Raw genomic sequence first — 20,573 nt, forward strand, 5'->3', positions numbered from 1 at the left:
TCCAATGTTTTCCTCTGGGAGAAAGCATTCTGCTGTGCACCATGCACATGGACACATTTCCATACACTGAAGCTACGCTAATTGACATTTGTGCATCGATGGTGATTAAGTGGAAAGTGTTTACAAAATTCTGTGAACTGTATTCCCTGGGAGGTCTACAATTAGCATACAAACTGAAAGACAATATCCATTTTGCATCCACTGTGCAGTATGTAGAGTGAAGGGCTTTAACACTTACTAAGTGAGGAGGACTTTATTATGTACCATAATTTCTGGACTATAAGCCACACCCAAATATAAGCCGCACCAGCTAAAATGAGGGGGAAATCCTGTTTTGTTCATATATAAGACACACTGGACTATAAGACACTGGTGTGTTAATGTTTAATGTCCATATATAAGAGAATATGCACAAATCATTCAATATCATAAAAATCGTGAAAAATCCATAGATAAGACACACTATAAGATGCAGGTATCAAAGCTTGCGCAAAAAGTAGCAGCTTATAGTCTGGAAAATACGGTACACAAAATCCATCTACATTTCGAAGGCAGTCATTGAATAAATGGGAATATTTCTCCAGTCGTGGACTTAAGGTGCCATTGTGGTTAGCCCATCTGCCTCAATAGGTTCCAACCCTCTCATGATTCTTCTGAAGCAGAGCATGATCAAAAATGTATGGAATATACCTAAAAAGATCAAAGTTGGACTTCAAACCTTCTTAATGTACATTAGCTCATCTGAGATACAGTGAGCATCTATACAATTAGCACTAAGTGAACTAACAATTATACATTTGTAATAGTTAGTCCTCTCCATTGTGAATCTTACACGAGGAGTTTTACTTTCCATTTGTTTTATGTTATGTCATAATATAGTGGGTAACTTCTATTTGCATTTGTAACTTCTATTTGTTAAAAACTTTGTGGTAGCCTGCACTGTTAAGGGTTTTATAGTGAACAGATGAATTCACTTGACATTATTTACGATTGGAAACAAAATATATGGCATGACAACAACTTGAAAGTCAACAGGCAAGGCAAGGCAAGTTTATTTATAGAGCACAATTCATACGCAAGGCAATTCGAAGTGCTTTACAGTTACAAAACAAAATAGTCAGATAAAATCATTAATCAAATCAATAAATACATATATTAAAAGCAAACAGACAGAAAATAATCAATAAATACATACATTAAAAACAAACAGACAGAAAATACTTTCAGTTTTCATATGCACAGGTAAAAAGAACTGTTTTCAGCCTGGATTTGAACATTGTCAGATTTCAGGCCTCACCTTTTCTGGGCATATGTAGTTGTTGTATTCCACTTTAAAAGTACCACTGAAATGTTATTCTACAGACAAAAAACAAAAAAAATCCCTAAGGCAAAGCAGGTCACCACTTCAGCACCTTTTAATCCAAACAGACGATAGTTTGTAGCCAGCCGCTGGTGAAAAATGTAATCAGCTCTCACAGTCAGTTTAGTCACATGGATTAACGGACCAACAGCACTCTAATCAGGACCGGCCGACTGCTAGGAGATGCTAATAGGAGGCAATGTGCGCTTATATACAATGCAAATGAGTTGCTATTTCAACACATGCACACTTTTTAAGGTTTTTCTTCAAGCAATGATGACTACAGACCTACCTGGTCCACAAGCTTGCTAACAGAAAAAAAGCAGATCTAGTTTGCGCCATGTGTGAATGTGTCAATTTGTATCATGATATTGCTAAATGAACAGCAGTATCCTAACAAAATTCTAATGCTGTTAAGAAAATCTATCCATCCATTTTTTAAATTCGCATTTATCCTCATTATGGTCATAAGTGAGCTCCCGCCGATCCCAGTTGAGTTTGGATGAGAACCCGAAACACACGAGGGAAATTTATTCATACACATGGATGGTGTAATTGAATGGCTCAAAATCTTGCAAAATTCCCACTGCCCTACTTTACAGTTGTAAATGATGATGACGTTTTTTTTAAATTATTTTTTCCCTGCCAATCTAGTGAAGCACACCGGTGATTTACAAACTTAATATAATTTTCATACAAAACATCTGTTCATTATTCGGAGAGAAACAGTCATTCACACTCATAGTTATTTTTAAGACTTTATTTAGCTCTAGGAACATGTTTTTGAAATGTGAGAAGAATACGCAAATTGCAACAAGGAACACCCAACTTCAATCCTTTGAGCCAAATGGGCTAAATCTAGTACAGGGTGTCAACGTTCATATGTAAAATTTCTTAAATATATGAGTGACAAATTCACGCTGTATATCCGTGTAGAAGCAAAATCGTGCTGTATCACAATGTGAACTATCTACTATACAGTATATTTTTAACTTTTAAGTGTAACAATGAAAATAATATTGATCGAGTTGTCAATTTGTAGATATTTGCTAGCATTGGCAAACAGATTTTTGTGGCTGAATATTGTATTGGTTTATCATTTACCATTTAATTGAAGCGAAGTCTGGTGAGTCAATAAAAAAATGCATATAAAAAGTTTAATTAAGATCTAATATCGCAATAAAAAAAATGCATATAAAAAGTTTAGTTAAGATCTAATTTCTCCATCCTATTCAAAAATGTTTTTGCAAGTAAAAACTTTCTACAATGTCATGAGAATGAGCTAATACACAAATACTGGGACTTTTGTGTAACTAATTAATTAGTCGTTAGAGTCTTTTACTTCATGCTCCCACTCACTAACACATAGAGAGGGAAAAAAAGTGAGAAATAGTGATGGAAGTGTGAAAAAGTACCGCCAAGAAAAGTGTGAACCAACCACAGGAAGTCATGCAGTTATTGAATCCTTTTTATCGGTCAAGTGTTGAAAAATACACAAGGAATTTGACTCCCATTGTTTAAGTAACTCGAGTATGACAAAAACAAGCAAGTATGATAAACAAGAACATGTAGGATGTAGCACATAGGGGCGAACTGTCAAAACTAGCAGTTCATTGTCACCTTTAGGTGAAATCAAAGTACCTAATCAAGTGTCAAAATAAGAAAAGGCTATTTTGTTCTAAACAGAATATAAAATAATCGATTTTAAAAATATCGTTATTCTCGGCCAATTGCAATATGTTGCCTACAACTAACAGTACAGCAGACTGGATGTGAAATTCACTAGATAAATTTTAAATTTAACAGTACAAAGCGTTAAGTATAGGCCTGTCGAGGTTTCTGTGCAAATGTCCAAATATGGGTCTGTGTTACATTTTCTTCCTGCCCGAGGCAACAATTAGAGTGAATTCATGACTCCATAAAGGCTATTATGCTCCCATTAAAAATCCATTATGAGATGATGTTGTTGGACGGTAGGAGATGTTTACTGGTCCTCTGGGTATCAGTCACAGATGCTTAAGAGACAAACAATTGGCTCACTTTCTTATGTTCACTTGTTTTATTGCTGTAAATCAAATTAGGAAGTGATTGATCCATGTCTATTGAGACATGCAGTCTGACTCTGTTAGTTTGGATGTGTTATAGATTGTTTAATAATAGATCCATGCTGAAACAGGAATGTGAAATGCGCACAGCCACAATTGAGGATAAAGGACATAAATAAGACAAGATGGTTGGTGGGCGGCAAAAGTTGTTTTAGAAGCCATTGGAACGGAGGAAATTAGTAAGCGCAGGACGTTGTTGGCCCGCTGGCAACCGGAAGGACAATATCTGTCATCTGCCTGCTTCAAGGTGTTTTTTTTTTAATAAGAGATGTGATTATGCGGCATTAAACACAGCAGGTAGACCGGGAAAACCACAGTATTCTTGCATGTATCTTATTGTTTACCATTAAAATACAATAACAATAGAATTGTTTTAATTAAAAAATTACTCAATAATGTACTAACAAAGAATAGTTTTACACAAAAAAGAGAAGAAAGGTTTTTTTTAAATAATGCCTGAAAAGGAGAAGATGAAAGTGTTCTGAGAAGCTTCTTTGGTGCCTTTTGCATGCTTAAATATTGTGTTATGTTTAAAAACAATAGGAATTTGTTACCTAGTCCTTGAGCTATATTTTCTGTCTTACTTTCACATGTGAACATATTTATTTATCTTTAGCTTCATCTTTTTTTGTCTCAGGTCATTCAGGATGCTGTTGTTTACCGCCCAAAGTTGCTGCACCATCCACTGAGGAGTATTTGTTTTCATTGTCTTAACTGTTACTCAAAGCAGGGCTCATTTTTCAAAATCAACAAGAAATGAGATTGTGAGGTATCGTACACCATTAATCGTGTTTGTCTGGATTCTAGGTCTGCAACTACTGATTGATTTAATAATCATTTAATCTGTCTACTATTTTGTCAATTCATTGATTAATTGGACAATAAAACATGCTCTTTATTCAACGATAAGACATTGTTTCAAATTGATAGTACCAAAAACAAGTTATTTATGACCAAAGTCCATTATATGTTGGAAAAGTGGAATATAATGATCAACATATTTATACCTGATGACAAGCAAATATTTTATTCTGTTTACTATTTATTTATTTTATCTTATCATTTTATATTTATTTATTTATATTATTATATCTATTTATTCAAAAAATCTGTCTGCTTTCATGGAATATGACAGAAAACAGACAATATCTACTGTTGACAAGTTGAAATTCTGAGGATTTGGACAATTTTAAATAAACAAAATAAACAATTAATGGATGATCAAAAATCGTTTCAATTAATGGATCAATCATTGCACCTCTACTGCAATCACAATGTTGTTGGAGGTGTTACTCTCAAACCATAATTAAACCATAATGGTTTATTCCATTCAGATTTTTAGTCTGCTAAATGACCATAAACATCAATTTTTGGATTCAAGTAAAACACCTTTGACAATGAACCATATGCTAATTGACCATCAAGAGAGACATTTTATCTGATGACAGCCATGGCAAATGGCATCACACCAACCACATTAATATCCATTTGACCTTTTGCATAATAGCACTGCACTACTACGACCACTCTAGTTGTTGGATGTGTGCTATAAACCCCTGAATATTATCCAAAGGATAATCTTTTAAAACCTATAACAGATCAAGAGGTCACTTGTTGGTCATTGTAACATTGTGCCAAGCTCAAGTCACTATTCTCGCTTCTGTCATTAGCATGCATTAAAGGATGTGTAGCCAAGAAAACAGAAAACAAAACACTCAATAATACTGATGCTTGCAGTGGGAGATAGGAGTCCAAAATAAAGGCTGTTAAAGTCTTATCAGGACTTTGCACAAGCGCATGTGGATGTGTGATCTGTTCAAATGTCTAATTAAGTCTTTCTTTCTCCTGGTGTAAAAGGATTGAAATGAAACACACAAAAAGGGCAGTCACCATGATGCTCACCAGATCGGGTGAGGACCCAAAATGAACATACATTGTAAGCTACATCAGAGGTCCCCAACCATAAAGGCCGGTCCGCAAAAATATTTCTGACACGTAACCGGTCCGTGGCGCAAAAAAGGTTGGGGACCACTGGATTAAGCCACCAAAATAAAACTAGCTTTAGTTTTACACCTTTGATCATATTAAATGCATGAATACAGTAGATCAAAGTCAAATGAAGGCAATGCACAACACATTGAGGCTTTTTTTGGATGCCTTTTCAAGGTGATTCAAATTTAACAGCATGCAGCGTGATGCCGTGCTTATTTTCTGCGGGGGTGCAGTGAAAACTTGTCTCTTTTTATTCCACTAGCGCTACCTGCACGCACACTATTCTGACCCTTTCCTCTAAGGGGAGAGAGAGGAAGAAGCATCACCAATAGCTTCATCTAGGAGACACTTTCTACTCTTTATTTTCCAGTCATCTTTTTCACTCTGTGATGTTTTGAGTCAGCCATTGGATTGGATATAACTGAGCAATTCTTGAATTGAAGTCTAGTTTTAATATGTAAATAATATGGACAGCCACCATACCCCCTCCCCAAAGTACATTGATTATGTGAGGCCTAATAGAACATCCAGCTAGTGGTAATTGGATGATTACAATCTTCTGGGGGGATGCTTAAAAATACACCAAGCATACTGAAAATAAAAAGGATGTGCTATTTGTTTTTGGACAAAAGTTTCCACTATCATTATGCTACATGCTATACTAGGATGATGTCTGACTAAAAAAATAACTTCTGTTGTTAAATGTATGGGGTTGCGTAATATACATTCAATAGTTTGATGCAGATACTTTTAGGGGTTGAAATAAAATGGAATCAAAGGTTTTTACAATTCAAAAACAAAGAGGAAACTCCTCCAGCTGACAGCTGTTTTGAAGTTTTGATTTGCCACATCTTTCTCAGGCAATGCTTAAGCTAATAAATCATTCATAATAACTTTATGTAATGTATTGAAATATTAATAAATAGCTAAATAAGAAACTCCAATATTGGATTTGATTGCCTTTAAATATGTTCATTAAACAGCTTTTCAGAATATTTGAATCACAATAAAAAAAAGTATATATATATATATATTTGAATCACAATAAAAAAATTTCCAACAAAAAGTGCAGGGATTCAGCAGCGTAACTTAAAGGTTAAATGAAAACTTCTGCAGAGAAATAGCTCCCCAGTATTTTACAGTAAGTGAAGTATTCCACATTTTAATATAATTGAAATGTTCAACTTTCAGTTAGCTTCGTTTTAAGTCAAAACAAAACCAAAAATTTAGTCCCAGGCTCAGCAGCATTGCTTACAAACTTAACTTAAATAATAAATAAATAGTTTCCCGAGACTGACCTAATTGAAATTGAAACCTTAGTCACTGGATCTTTAAAAAAACGCCAGATGAAGATCTGCATCAAAATGCAGAATTTCAGCATCAATTCCATCTTTGAGGTTCCATTATGTTAATTTGATTTAGTCGGTTAATAAGTACAGTGCATACCAGGAACATGGCAACTGACTGTTCCAGGAAATAATGCATCACATGTGGTGCTTAATATTTAAACAGCGCATGTGGATTCAGAGAACAAAACAGCAGGATAGCAAAGCAGCATCTTCAATGCTCATATTTTAGCATGCAGGGCACATTCTCCTTGCACATTATGTCCTTCTTTTTTTGCCACACAAAGCTGTTTTTGTTTGCATAGCGTCGCACATTTCGACAACGTGACAAAAAGTGATTGACAGTGAGAGAGGTATTCTTTGTTTGTTGTTGTCCTTGTTGTATGCAGAAATTTGCATCAACCTTTTTATGACTATTTTCTACTAAGCTGCTCTAGGAAGCAACTGTACACGTGTGGGACAAAAAAATAAAAAATACATCTCAGCTCAGCATGATTGAGTGCCATTCTAAACTACTGTTTGGTACATTACCTTAACTTGCTTATTAATCAAACGGTTAAACAGTATTTTGATAGAGGCCTGGTATTAATTCTGTTATAAACTGTCAACTGTGCGAATTTCTGTCAGTCATAGGGGCTAGGTGATTAGATTGTCAGAGTAAACTGAGGATGACATCCATTTGTTTCTACACTGCAGCTATGCTTTTCCACATCACATCCTTTTACATAAATGAAAGTGACACTTACAGGTTGAGCCATAGTACTCCTGTATAATCGGTCTTGGCCAGTAATGTAAGTTACTGTCATACACGAGACCAATGAAAGTGGGCAATGATGATACGCAATATGATGGAAACAATGGTGCCAAAGTTGTTGAACTTGTTGCAATGCACATCCACATTCCCATTATTTACATTTCAAGTAGATTAGACCTACAATTGCCTGGCTACTAGTCCATTGTACATCTTGTCCAAAGTCACTTGAGATAGGCTTCATCTGGCCCTGATGGATGGAAGCCAACCCACCAAAACAACAAATCTGCCCCTGCCTTCAATATGTGCTGCTGGGAACAGGAAGAGTGCTGCTTTGTTTTCTGTTGACCCATATTTGATGCCAGGAGATGCCATCACATTTTTTGGACGTTCAGCTTGGTCACTCTTTAACACGCTCATGGGCTCAGCTACAAAGCACTTACACATACAAAATCAATGTGCCCATCAAAATCAATAGAGAGTCCTCTAATGCAATGTGATTCAATCGCTCCATGTTTTCCCATCATTTACTGTACATTTAAAGCAAATTAGACTTCAAACATGCAATTGAGCAGCTAACAGTTGTAGGTGTGCCCCATTTCTTTCCCAATGCCATCTGGAATAAATTTAACAAACTGACAAAAATCGACAGATGAATGACATGTAATGAAAATAAATTCCTTACATTCAGTATTTTATGCAATCCAAAGGCTCTTAAGTGCAGTGAGTCACCCAGCATGAGCACATGCTCATCTTGTTGGGACTTTCAACTGCCCCAATCAGAGATCATCACATTATCTCACTTGGGTGATTTATTTGGCATAGTTTTTAATCCAGTTGCCTTTCCTGACACTACTGAGCAATTTTACACCGACTGGGAATTGAACACATACTACAAGAAAGCAGTAGTATGAAAAACGACACTACCAAGTAAGCAAGTACTGCACATGGGAATAAAAAGAAAAATATTATGGAATACCTTGCTAAGTAGCTTGACGTAGCATCAGCACTTTGTCTTTTTTTTTTTTTTTTTTAATCAGACAACAGTAGCACACTGGCAAACACTGCTAACAAAAAGAGGCCATGACAAATCAAATGAAACAGAACGTGCTATTTGATCACCATCTAATGAGACTTATTCAACTCGGTCATACGTGACGGAATGGGTGCAACCATGTATGCGCACAACATTTGTCTATGTATTAAATAACATAAACACTAAGTAATGCGTTAATTGTATTTCCCTCAATAATTCAATGTAAGTGGATCGAGGGCAACAATGTTGATCACAGCAATCCCCAGAGATGACACCCCCTAATGGGAATAATAATTTCCCTCTTTGTCAATAAAGTATTCACCCTCAACCTTCTATGAACTTTAGTGCTACTAGGTCCTCTGCATTTGTTCTCAATATGTCTAGATAGGATGCAATGTTCTGTTACTAATTTGGAATTAAATTTGCACCAACAGGTTGCTCCTCTGCCAGCCGTTGATGATGCTTCGTGGAAATCAGCGATAAAAACCATACCACATAGCAGAGGTGAAATACAACAAATTCAAACGAGGTCATAATACCGGGGCTTCCTTTATAAAATGGACCGGTTATACTGGGGCAAAAAAGTCAAAGATTACAATGATAATGATTAATGGCATGGCTACAAAGTTACAAAGTGAAATGAGCACATCAGCATCATCACTAGCTGAGTGCTCTTGGTTAATTAGTTTGACATTTAGAAAAATATTCCTATTGTGCCCTCATTGAGAAGCCACTAAATGAAAATCCTGGAAGCAGAACAATATATTTCACATTGTCAGAACTGGGCTAAGGCTAATTAAACCAGTGTCTAGAACACGTGCAGATTATTTTCACGTACCTTTCTCTGGCTGGTGTTTAATGGTGTCATGAAGAAAATGAAAGTGGGCCCTGTTTTCCGCCGAGAATGATGTTCAATTCCTTTAATGAGATGTTTTCTCTAAAAGAACGCAGAAAGAAATGTCCTTCATAGACTCAATCGTACTTGCAGCAAAGACCCTCAAAAGAAAACTCTCCAACTCATTCTTACAAAAGCTACAGAGGCATGTTGGAATCGTTGTCTTATAGAAAATTTGCTGCAACTGAATTGTGTACAACTGCCTTGAGGAAAAATCTACAATAAGCCTACCGTTTCAGAATATTATGGTTGCTGACATTCGGAACGATGGAGTGCAATCTTCTTGCAGGAAGTGCTCCACCATTTCAACTAACTCACCATGTCACACCTGGCTTTAATTTAATGATCCAAAGGTAATTTGTCCCAGCGACTCGATTTAAAGCTTAACTTCCCAACAAACTGTATATTTAGACTGATAGAGTAGATGAGGTGACCGAGTGGTTAAGGTGATGGACTGCTAATCCATTGTGCTCTGCACGCGTGGGTTCGAATCCCATCCTCATCGAGTTGTCCTTGTTTTATCCTATATTGAATGTGTTTATATAAGGTTATCCCAGGTTTATGTCGATAGGTCATCTGCTTTGCGTGGGGAATTCTATTCCTTAAACGTTTAGAGCATTCTGACATGCACCTTTGCAATGTGCTTCATTCCAAAGCGTGGGACTGGCAATGGATACAGCTCGATCCCCTGTGAGCCTTTGCTGAGTCCACTGTAACTCTAACAACGTCCATCCACCGATCTAAGGCACAGAGCAGTATGAGTGAAGGAGCTCAGAGATGTAAGATGAGCTGAGATCATTCAAAGATTTGAAAACAAATAACACTGAGAACCAGTAAAGGGACGCCAGAGTAGAACTATATGCTCTCTCTTCTGAGTACCATTCAATCGACAAACAGCGGCCTTTTGGACCAACTGGAGACGATTGATGGAGGACTGGCTGACTTCAAAATAAAGAGCACTACAGTAATCCAGCCGAGATGTCACGAAAGCATGAATCACTGTTTGAAAGTGCTGTTGAGAAAGGAGAAGCTTTACATTAGCTTGGTGCCTAAAATGAAAAAAGCTGGCTCCAATTTGCCCATCCAATTTTAAATCACTATCCAGTTTAAGACCCAATTCGAGACTGTTGACTTTAGATAAGGATCTCTATAACCACATCAAATTTTGAATTTCAAAACTGTATAGGATCTGATGACCTTTTCACTACTATGTTAGAGAGATGCTAATTTGCACCATTTTCCATGCAACATTGCCAAGCGTTACTGTGCAAAAAAAATGAATTGCTGCCATTAATGAAGCCCATTCAATCTGAGACTATCAATGGCTGATAAGAAGATTAGTGCAGGGCTCAGAATTGGTGCTTAGATAATGTGCCAGGATCTCTAAGCAGCATGCGAGTGAAAAGCTGCTGCTAACCAAATCACTTTACTTACTTGGTTGCATTAAGGAGAAGCTAGTGGAAATGCCATTGTGATCATATGTGATGTCAAATAACGAATAAAAGAAAGCAGGGTGAGCAGATTCGACACAAGAAACACTTTCCTGGATTCACATCGTATCTTTCTTGTGTGTATCACATCTCATAATATAAAGAGAACAAATGAAATTAAACTCATATCCAATCCTCAAAGTGTTCAATGGCATTTTCACATTGTCCAATTCCATTATAGCAGAGCAGTGATGACTTCACACTTCAGCAGTAGGTCATGTCAGAGGTTGCTGACCAGGAGCTAGTGGGGGGAGGGTGATGCAGTACATTCTATTTCCAGTCTCAGAATGCAAGTGGACTGTTGGCATGTGGTCTGAAGGAAGAACAGCCCGAAAAGCACTTGGGCAAAATTCAGTGACGTGGCGCATAATATCACCCCTGGACTGTCACGCCTTTTGTGTCACAGCCAGATGTACTGTGCCGTATTTTCCGGACTATAAGGCGCACCTAAAAACCTAAAGTTTTCTCAAAAGCCGACAGTGCGCCTTATAGTCCGGTGCGCCTTATATATGGACCAAATTCCTACATTTAAACTGGCCCGAAGCATTGTGTCATGAAACCAATCATAAGTGGCCCGCTGAAGACTAGGAATCATGAATCAGAAAGACTATGGATCATTATTTTGTGATTATAAAGTAATATGTTGCGTCTGAAGTTGAAATGAAAAAGATAAAATGGAGAATGATTTGATTTGGATTAAAAATCTGACATGACGCATTAATGGTACGCCTTATAGAAGGACAAAGTTTTAAAATGGGCCATTCATTGAAGGTGCGCCTTATAGTCCGGTGCGCCTTATAGTCCGTAAAATACGGTACTTTGTTGTAGACTCAGTTGCGTCTCTATGAAGACTTAGTGGACGCAACAACTACCACAAAATGTATATATTTTTATTACCTGGAGCAAACAACGCAAATCACAGGGAGAACATGACAACTCCACACAGGAGCCAAGATTCAAACCCTGAGACAGACTTTCAAACCACTCCATGCTGTGATAAAGCAAGAAAGCTTTAAGATAATTAAAATAGATGTTGTAAACTGTGTGGTCAACAGAATGAACTGCGAGAAGAGAGAATTGGGCAAGAGAAGACAAACGAAATCTAGAAATCTGAAGTGACAAAGGACACGTCATATGGAAGAAGACACACGATGGAGAAAGAAAGAATGATTGAGCAACACATTAGAATATATTGGTCAGGATGTTGAGTAGGACAGAAGAGGACGGACTGAGTCATCGTTATGATAATTCGGAGGCGGCAGGGTGCTGACTCACTCTAATGTACTTTCACAGAAACATGGAATGTCACAGCGCACCTCAGGGGCGCGATGATCAGTGCAAAGTTAGGAGACACGCAATACTGTAGCGATCGAGCACTGGCACTCTTGTGCTGGTGTCGACTACCATCTTTAAAAAAGGACAGTGAAATTGGAACTTGATTTCCAAAACATGTTTTACTCCTTCTTTGAAGCTAGAAGACATATCATCTCTTCTATATTTTCTTTTTCAACAGTACTGGTGACCTTTTATAAATGAATGCACATGTTAGACTCTTTATATCACAGCCAACTTCTTTTCATCACGAATTGTAATCCCTAAACACATCACAGTTTATTACATACCAAGGCTGGCTCGCCATTGCTTGCCAAACTAACCCTAAATCACTGCTATCTTTTCATCTGCAAGGCTATCCTATGTATGCTCCAGGCTTAAAAGTGTTCCCTCATTGCGCAAAACTCTGTTAGCTATTATAGCCTCAGATCTCAAGAGGTCAAGTCTCTCTATCCAAAGAGAGTGCAACCTTTGTAATACAATACTTGGAAGAATTCATTAAGAACAAGGCAGTCAGTGTAAAATCAAGCCACATGCTACCGGATCATAAAAATCACCACACACAACATTGAGGCTTTAATTTCTCTTAAGTGGTGAATGCACCTAGCTAATTTTTGGGCCGTGAAGTCTGTTAGTTTAATGAGACTTTGCCGTGTATTATTTTGCATTATACTGCATTGCATTGTACAGATAATTAGAAAGGGCTGCAGAAGCAGGATAACAATACTGATCATTTAAATAAGGTGTGTTGCAACAGGGAAACATAGAAAACATGCAGGAGGACCAGAGTTACCTACCCATGTACTGAAGTGTGATTCTCATACATCTAAGTAAAACAAAAGATGATTTTAGCAAGCATTTGGCGCTGTGAGGTTTCATCAGATAATTTGCATTAATGAGTGCAGTAAATAGTGTTTACTGAAGATATAGCCGAGTCATACTGTAGATAGATTGGTCTATAGTACAGGAATAAGACAGTGCCAGCATGCACTCCTGATGATTTTTTCATGATGTTGAGCCATTACGACTCCCCTAATGACTTCTGAATGAGATGCCAGATGTTAAGACTTTTGAACTGAACAACTCCATACACATTTATGTGTCCCATAAACCAATGTAATTGATCAAAACAATGCCTTGAGGATTTTTTCTAGTTCATTTCATTTATGTGCATGTCTTGTTAAACGACCGGATTGTCTTTAATGCATTCAATCCATTATTAGCTTTCTTAATCAGACAACATCTGAGTGTCCTTTTACATCAAATTTGTTTTTGATATGAGTTACTGTTACTAGATGAGTTAAAATTGCTGTCCCTCTAGGAAAATGAAAATACTTGGGCAACACTAAACTAACTCACAACCCTTTGCTGATTTGCCATCAGTGAGTGGATGAGGCATTTACTTTGACCTTTTCCTTCCCTTTGAGTCATCATTACCTGCGTCAACATTTGAATGACTCAACACTATAAAAGTACATTCAAGTCAGAGAGGATATTCAAATGCAGCCCATTTACCGCACAGCGATTTATTGTTTTTATTATACTCGGAATATCTCAGTGGTAATAGTAAGTGGTTAAGCAGTGCCCTATAGAATTTATTATAATTTTTCTCACAGAAGCAAAGCAAATTATAAAGCACAATTTATACACGAGGCAATTCAATTTGCTTCACTGAGCAAACACCCAACACGCAAAAACAATTCCATACAAAACTACTGAAGACATTCAAAGGCAAAGCAGCCTTAAAAGCTCATGTATTAAATGAATTGACAACAATGTAACCAAGTGAAGAAAAACAGTATGAAAAATGAATGAAAAGGAACTTTTTCATTCGTCTGTTTTAGTTCCTCTTGTAAATGTGAAAAGTTTTGTTTTTCAAAAAGCACTTTCATTTTCATTTTATTTCATTCTGGGTTTTTTCAATTGTAGTTTTAGTTTTCATTCAATAAAATAACCTCAATTATTACTTTGCTAGTCTCCTTGCACTGATTCATAGAATAGCAAAAGTTAAAAAAACACTATTATAAATAATGAAAGCTACATACTGGAAAAGAACGGACCTTATGTCATGTACTGGATACAAGAGAAATTCAAAAATAATCATATAAAAGACTATCCAAGTGTGGCTGAAGTAATAGATTTTAGTGTAAACATATTGTAATGTGCAAAGATGAAGGCATTCAAGTGTTGTATGTCACAGAGGTATTGTACACTGGACACATTAAAGTGAGCAGGAACATAAAGATAAAAATGTTGCACAGCGTGGTAGGAAGGGATCAAATAGTTCTTTCCCCCACCTTTCCATCACCTTAAACCATGCTGGCCATATTCTTGTGTGACGTCTGACCTGAGCGTATAAAGCTTTGTGTGCAAGTCATTTGTTGACATCTCCACAGAATAAATGAACCGGTGCTCACATTTGCTAACTGAGCTGAATTCTGAATTCTAAATTCTTACTCATTTTTGCTAGCTTTGCGGGCTCGACTGGGGAAATGTGTCACGTGACCGGGACGAGCGTCTTGACCTGAATTAATTGATCGTCGATAAAAAATTTTTTTTTTTTTTTTCCTGTGCGGCTTGGCGGCCCGGTACCAAGTGACCCACGGACCGGTACCGGTCCGCGGTCCGATGGTTGGGGACCTCTGCCTCAATCATGTTTAGTCAAACATGAATTGGTCCATCTATCAATTTTCTATATGCTTATCGTAACAAAATATTATGTTTTTGATATTCAAGTCTGGTGGGGATGAGTGTATATGACCTCCAAGCTTCTCAAAGGGGAGCAGAACAGAGTGTTGAGATTGAAAACGGAGGTTTAAAAAAACAAATAAATAAATGTAAAAACAAACCACAAAAACAGCTAATTCAATCCAGTGTATGACCTTTACCACTCTAGGAGTTCATTGCCTTTTTATCTCACAGAGTTTTTGACATGAAGGTTGCTGATGTCGGTTGTTTGTAGCGTGTTGGGAGGCAAAGCAATATTTGATTATTGCTGTAAAAGCTGTTCTTCTGCACAGTGTGCCTTCATGATGACGACAACAAATGCACAATGCAATGAAATTCCATTTCTGTAGTAAGTGCACATGATGCATGAAAGCACACTGCAACAATATGGCTCTCTCAAACAGACTGGAATGTGGAATGAAGAATTATATCGTTTATTAGATAATGCACTTGAAAAATACACACACTTTCAATTATAGCACATCTGAAAATACGTGCAATAATGGCACCTCTTTTTAAGATGTCGGTTCTAAGTTATTGAACCATACTTGGCCTTATTTGCTTGTTGTACTGCCATGTTACGAGAGTGGCCTCTAGCGGTCATATGTGTGAATAATGAATTGATTTTATCTGTCTCTGTGTCGCCCTCTTGCTCTCTCTCCTTTTCTATCTATCTATCTATCTATCTATCTATCTATCTATCTATCTATCTATCTATCTATCTATCTATCTATCTATCTATCTATCTATCTGTCTGTCTGTCTGTCTGTCTGTCTGTCTGTCTGTCTGTCTATCTATCTATCTATCTATCTATCTATCTATCTATCTGTCTGTCTGTCTGTCTGTCTGTCTGTCTGTCTATCTGTCTGCCTGTCCACAATATGTTTGCGCATGGACTCACTTGTGTCTTTGACATTTAATTATTGCATATTCACGCCTTAGCAAACATATCAGTGCTTCAGAAAAGATCAGTTAATGTCTCAAGAGAAGTATTAGTCAAGGAGGATGTTGGAATAAATGTTTTTAGGGGCCTAACATATTAATTGCCTCTTTGTCATGCATATTAAAGGCAGCAGAGGTTAAATTAGCGTAACTTATCCACAGAATTTAGGAGGCAGAATTTACTCTCTCAGGCTAAATTGCTGGTACCCTCTGAATGAAACATAATATACCCTTTGTGGATTTGGAAAATTGAATATAAGACAGCTCTCTGCATTTCCGCTGCAAGCATGCAACAGTGACTTTATTTTTTTTACTAGCACTGAGAAAAATATGGTTGGTACCTTTCTGTTAACAAAAGACAATATCAAGACATTTAATATTGCGTGAGGGAGAGTAATAAGTAACAATATAGTGACACAAGAACCACCAAGTGTGGAGGAGCCTACCATTGAAGGAACTGGACCTGCTCTGAAATATGTTGATCTGGATCTTTGCAGGGATGGATCAATGAAGGCATGGATGGGTGTGTGGAAGTGTCCTAAATTGTATTATGAAATTTCCTGATGCAAAATGTGCTACACAGTGTTAGCTAACCAGCTCATATGTCCTCCATCAGTATAAAGACCCAAACCTTGTTTGTGAAGGTTCATACTGTCTTGTTAAGTACTATTCAAACAGTTCTTTTAGTCAGACAGGAAAGATTATTTTTACCTGCTTTACACATTTTGGCTACTTCCTGTAGCCTTCCTCAGAAGTGTCAAACAAGAGTGATAAAAACCAAATTAACAGTCTATTTTGAAGTGCAGTGATCTGATTCCCATTGAACATCTTTGGAAGAAGCTGAAACTTGCCGTCAGGAGATGGCACCCTTGAAATCTGATCATTAAGCCAGCTGTCTCTCTTGGTGGCCTTCCCCCTTCCCCTCCATGTTTGTTTGTTCTGGTGGTTAATTGCAAGTTTGGATGCAGACGTGCAGCTGCAGCATCCAGCTTGAGCATACAGTGTGTTCTTACAGCTCATATACAGAGGTGGAAAAACTATGGAATCAAAATCTGTCTTTACATGCAAGATTGAAGGGATCGTCAACCTTATTAAATGTGAGCGTTGCGGTACTCCTTGGCTACTGTCTACTAATTTGATAAATACCTCTGAAATACTGGTAACTCACCGGTGAGCTATGTTTAGAACAGACCAGCTGGGATATTAAGCTGTGAGATTTATCGGCAAAGAATATCACCACCGATGCAAGTTTTCTGGGTTTTTTTTTGTTTGTTTTGCAATTTTGCTTCAAACATGGTGCTGGAAGCCATAAATTAAAAGTCCTGCATATTGTGCAACATACGTACTGGCTGTCTATGAAATGTATACATACAAGATACATGTTGAGGATATCGTAATAAATACATGGCATTATCTCAATTTTCTGGTTTTGGCATGATTACTCCTTCTAAAAAATGAGAATCAATGTCAGCACTAGCAGTAGGGGTGAAGCTCCACCTGCTTTCTTGCACGTAATAGCTGCTGAGTGTCGCTAATTTGAGAGCTTCATCACATGACGGATGTTGCATCAAGGGACCTACGAGGGCCTCGACAGCGGCCATAAATCTTGGTTCACGCTTGGTGCCACAAACATATCTGCATCTGTCACGGCAGCGCATGAAATTAGCTGCGAAATTTGATGGAACGGCCCAGAGCATATTCCACTGATCACTGAAGGAGCACTCTTTTTTTCAAATCCTATTTTGCCTATCTAATTCAAGCTCGGTTTCTGAAGTGATTTTCTTGAAATACACCTTCAATGTTGTCTGGAGGAACATGATAAGTAAATTTGGAGGTAACACTGAATGATTGCAATGTTTCTTTTATTGTTGTACTGTTAAAAGTGTTACTTTGAAGTTACTGTAATAAGGAAAGAAAATAATGAGTCAGTAGTTATCAGTGTAGCAGCCAATCACAATTAAGAAGAGAAAACGCTTTGTCATCTAAATGATGTGTCGCATTACTCGAAGCTGCAGGTTCTTCAATTTTTTTTAAATCATATCATCTGTGTTGTAAATGAATTACTGAAGTTAATTGAAGAGGCATATGGCCAAGAAACATTAATTATGTTATTAAATATCAGCCTGGGCAGCACAGTGGAACACTGGTTAGCACGTCCGCCTCTCTAGAATTTCAGCCTGGTTTACCTCAAGCCATCCAGAGTCCTCATTGAAACAGATTTTTCAGGGCGCTGGTTTACCCCAAGTCATCCAGAATCCTCATTGAAACTGACTTTTCAAGGCGAGAACTGGACTAGACAAAGATCTTGCCGCAAACGCAAAATTTAAAAAGAGACAAAGAAGATTGAGATGAAGAAGCTTTGATGCCAGTAATGTCAAGTTACAGATGCACTAACCAAGATGCGTTGTTCATATTATCACTGACACCAGTAGCGACACGCGCCTTTGACGTCTATTTCCCATCCCCCAAACACAAGCAAATTCCCACTCTGATTGCTTGTCATGGTGTCAACAACTGTGTGTTTCACAGCAGTGTCTCGCAGATGCTCTGCAGAACGTCGACAGGTTTGACAACTCTGTCAATTAGCAGGCAGAATGGCAAGAGGGATGCTCACCTAAGAAATAAAGAATAAAAAAGACACAAGGAAAATTAAAAAATCATTCAATTTAATTAGACATGGGTGCCAGTGTTTACAGTGTTTACCTTATGACACAGGTGTCAAACTCAAGGCCCGGGGTCCAGATACGGCCCGCCACATCATTTTATGTGGCCCGCGAAGACAAATTGTGCATCAAATTGGTGTCATTACTAGAATTGCAAATTGTCTTCCCTTTTAGTAATAGCTTCTTTTTTTTTAAAATATTTGACCAGTTTTTACTCGTCTGATTTGAAAACGAGTTAATTGTCAGTTTGTTTTGTAGCTTTTACTGTATATAATATGAGGTGCTCGTACATTTATTTGGGTTGACAGTCATAATGGCCCTCCGAAAGAAGCTATGACTACAATGCGGCCCATGAAAAAAATGTGTTTGACACCTCTGCCTTATGAGGTAAAGGTGAAATTTGGACACAAAGTAATTTGTGACACAATAAGTGATAGCTGCAAGGTTACCACTTTTATTATTATTCATGCAAACGGAGACAAAACAATCTGCTCCCATGCATTTCATCAGTCACTCACAGAGATGCAGGGTTCGGTTCCGGCTCTGGCCTCTCCGTGCCTGCGTGGGAAGGCTCCGGGTACTCAGATTTCCATATTCCAAAAGCATGCATGATGCATGGAAAACTTATTGACCACTGCAAATTACCGGTAGGAGTCAGTGTGAGTGCGAATGGTTGGTTGAGGTCTTGCAGCCCCTGTGAGAATATGGATGGATGGATGGATGGATGGATGGATGGATGGATGGATGGATGGATGGATGGATGGATGGATGGATGGATGGATGGATGGATGGATGGATGGATGGATGAGTAGTGTGTGTGCGCGTGTTCGTGCGTGTGCCAGTGCCTGCGTTTATACGCAATCTAATCAGTGAGTGCAGTGCCTGCGTTTATACGCAATCTAATCAGGGAGTGCCAGTGCCTGCGTTTATATGCATGTGAATCAGGAAGTACACTCACTTCTGTCTCGCTCACTCACTCACTTTTAGTCCATGTTACCTTTTCCAGTGTAGACCACCCGAAAATTATGGGACTAAGTGTTTTGTGCTTACCAACTTGTTACGTCGGTTTTGATTATTTGGGTATTGATTCTTCAGGTTTTTTCCCACGGTGAGTCAAAACACTTTACATTTTTGGGTTACAGTTAAGTGTGTCGTGCTCAGTAATGAATTTTACAGACTAGATTATTTCATAGGTCGCCAATGTAACTTTACGAGTGAATTCGCACTTTACGAGTGAATTGGGTGTTCTTTCATAATTCATTCTTGGCGACTGAAGGTGTCATTTGCTTTTTCCGCACTGATCGGATTACTTTTATGCGTCATTTTCAGCGAAAATTGGTGAAGACCTAATTGCTGATTATCACGATAGAACACCACACTCTAGTTAGTCACGACACTTTTGTGTAGCTTGTTATTTTGTTTAGCTGTGCAAATGTTGTGTCAATGATCATGTGAAGCTTTCTTTCATGAGAACACGTGTCTGTCTAGATCAACCCATTGGTTTTGCCTCCTACTATGGCAACCACATGGTGCTGCAGAAGTCTCCGGAGAGAGCCATTCTGTGGGGTTACGGCAGGCCTGAGGGTGCCCAGGTCACAGTCTACTTGTCAGGACCAATGAAATACAACAGCTCACCAGTCACTTTTTTACCTTTTTTGGCTATGCTCCTCACGGCCAGACCTTTCCTCTTTTTTAAACAGAATTCGGATATTGGAACAAAGGAGAGCCGATCACTCGACTTGTTCAACCAAATAGGATTTTAGACCTTTAGTCTCCTCTTTTGTTCTGAGTGGGTGAGTCTTGTTTTGTTGTTTTTTCGACTTGTAATTCTTTTTCTTGCTTATTCATTAAATCTCTTCTTAAGCCTTAATTCGGTTATCGATTATTTCGTATTAACTATGTTGAGCATGGTTTTATATGCAGTAATTACAACT

General features: G+C 37.8%; 1 long non-coding RNA gene and 1 other non-coding gene across 2 annotated transcripts; both read left to right on the forward strand.

The window, feature by feature from the left end:
- Window positions 1-9,247: 9,247 nt before the first annotated feature.
- On the forward strand, window positions 9,248-20,278 carry LOC119133030. The gene is made up of 3 exons (XR_005100035.1): window positions 9,248-9,258; window positions 19,589-19,747; window positions 20,128-20,278. It is a non-coding gene; the product is annotated as an uncharacterized LOC119133030 (long non-coding RNA).
- On the forward strand, window positions 9,909-9,990 carry trnas-gcu. The gene has a single exon. It is a non-coding gene; the product is annotated as a tRNA-Ser (tRNA).
- Window positions 20,279-20,573: the final 295 nt, after the last annotated feature.

Source organism: Syngnathus acus, chromosome 13, assembly GCF_901709675.1.
Source record: "Syngnathus acus chromosome 13, fSynAcu1.2, whole genome shotgun sequence".
Classification (NCBI taxonomy): domain Eukaryota; kingdom Metazoa; phylum Chordata; class Actinopteri; order Syngnathiformes; family Syngnathidae; genus Syngnathus; species Syngnathus acus.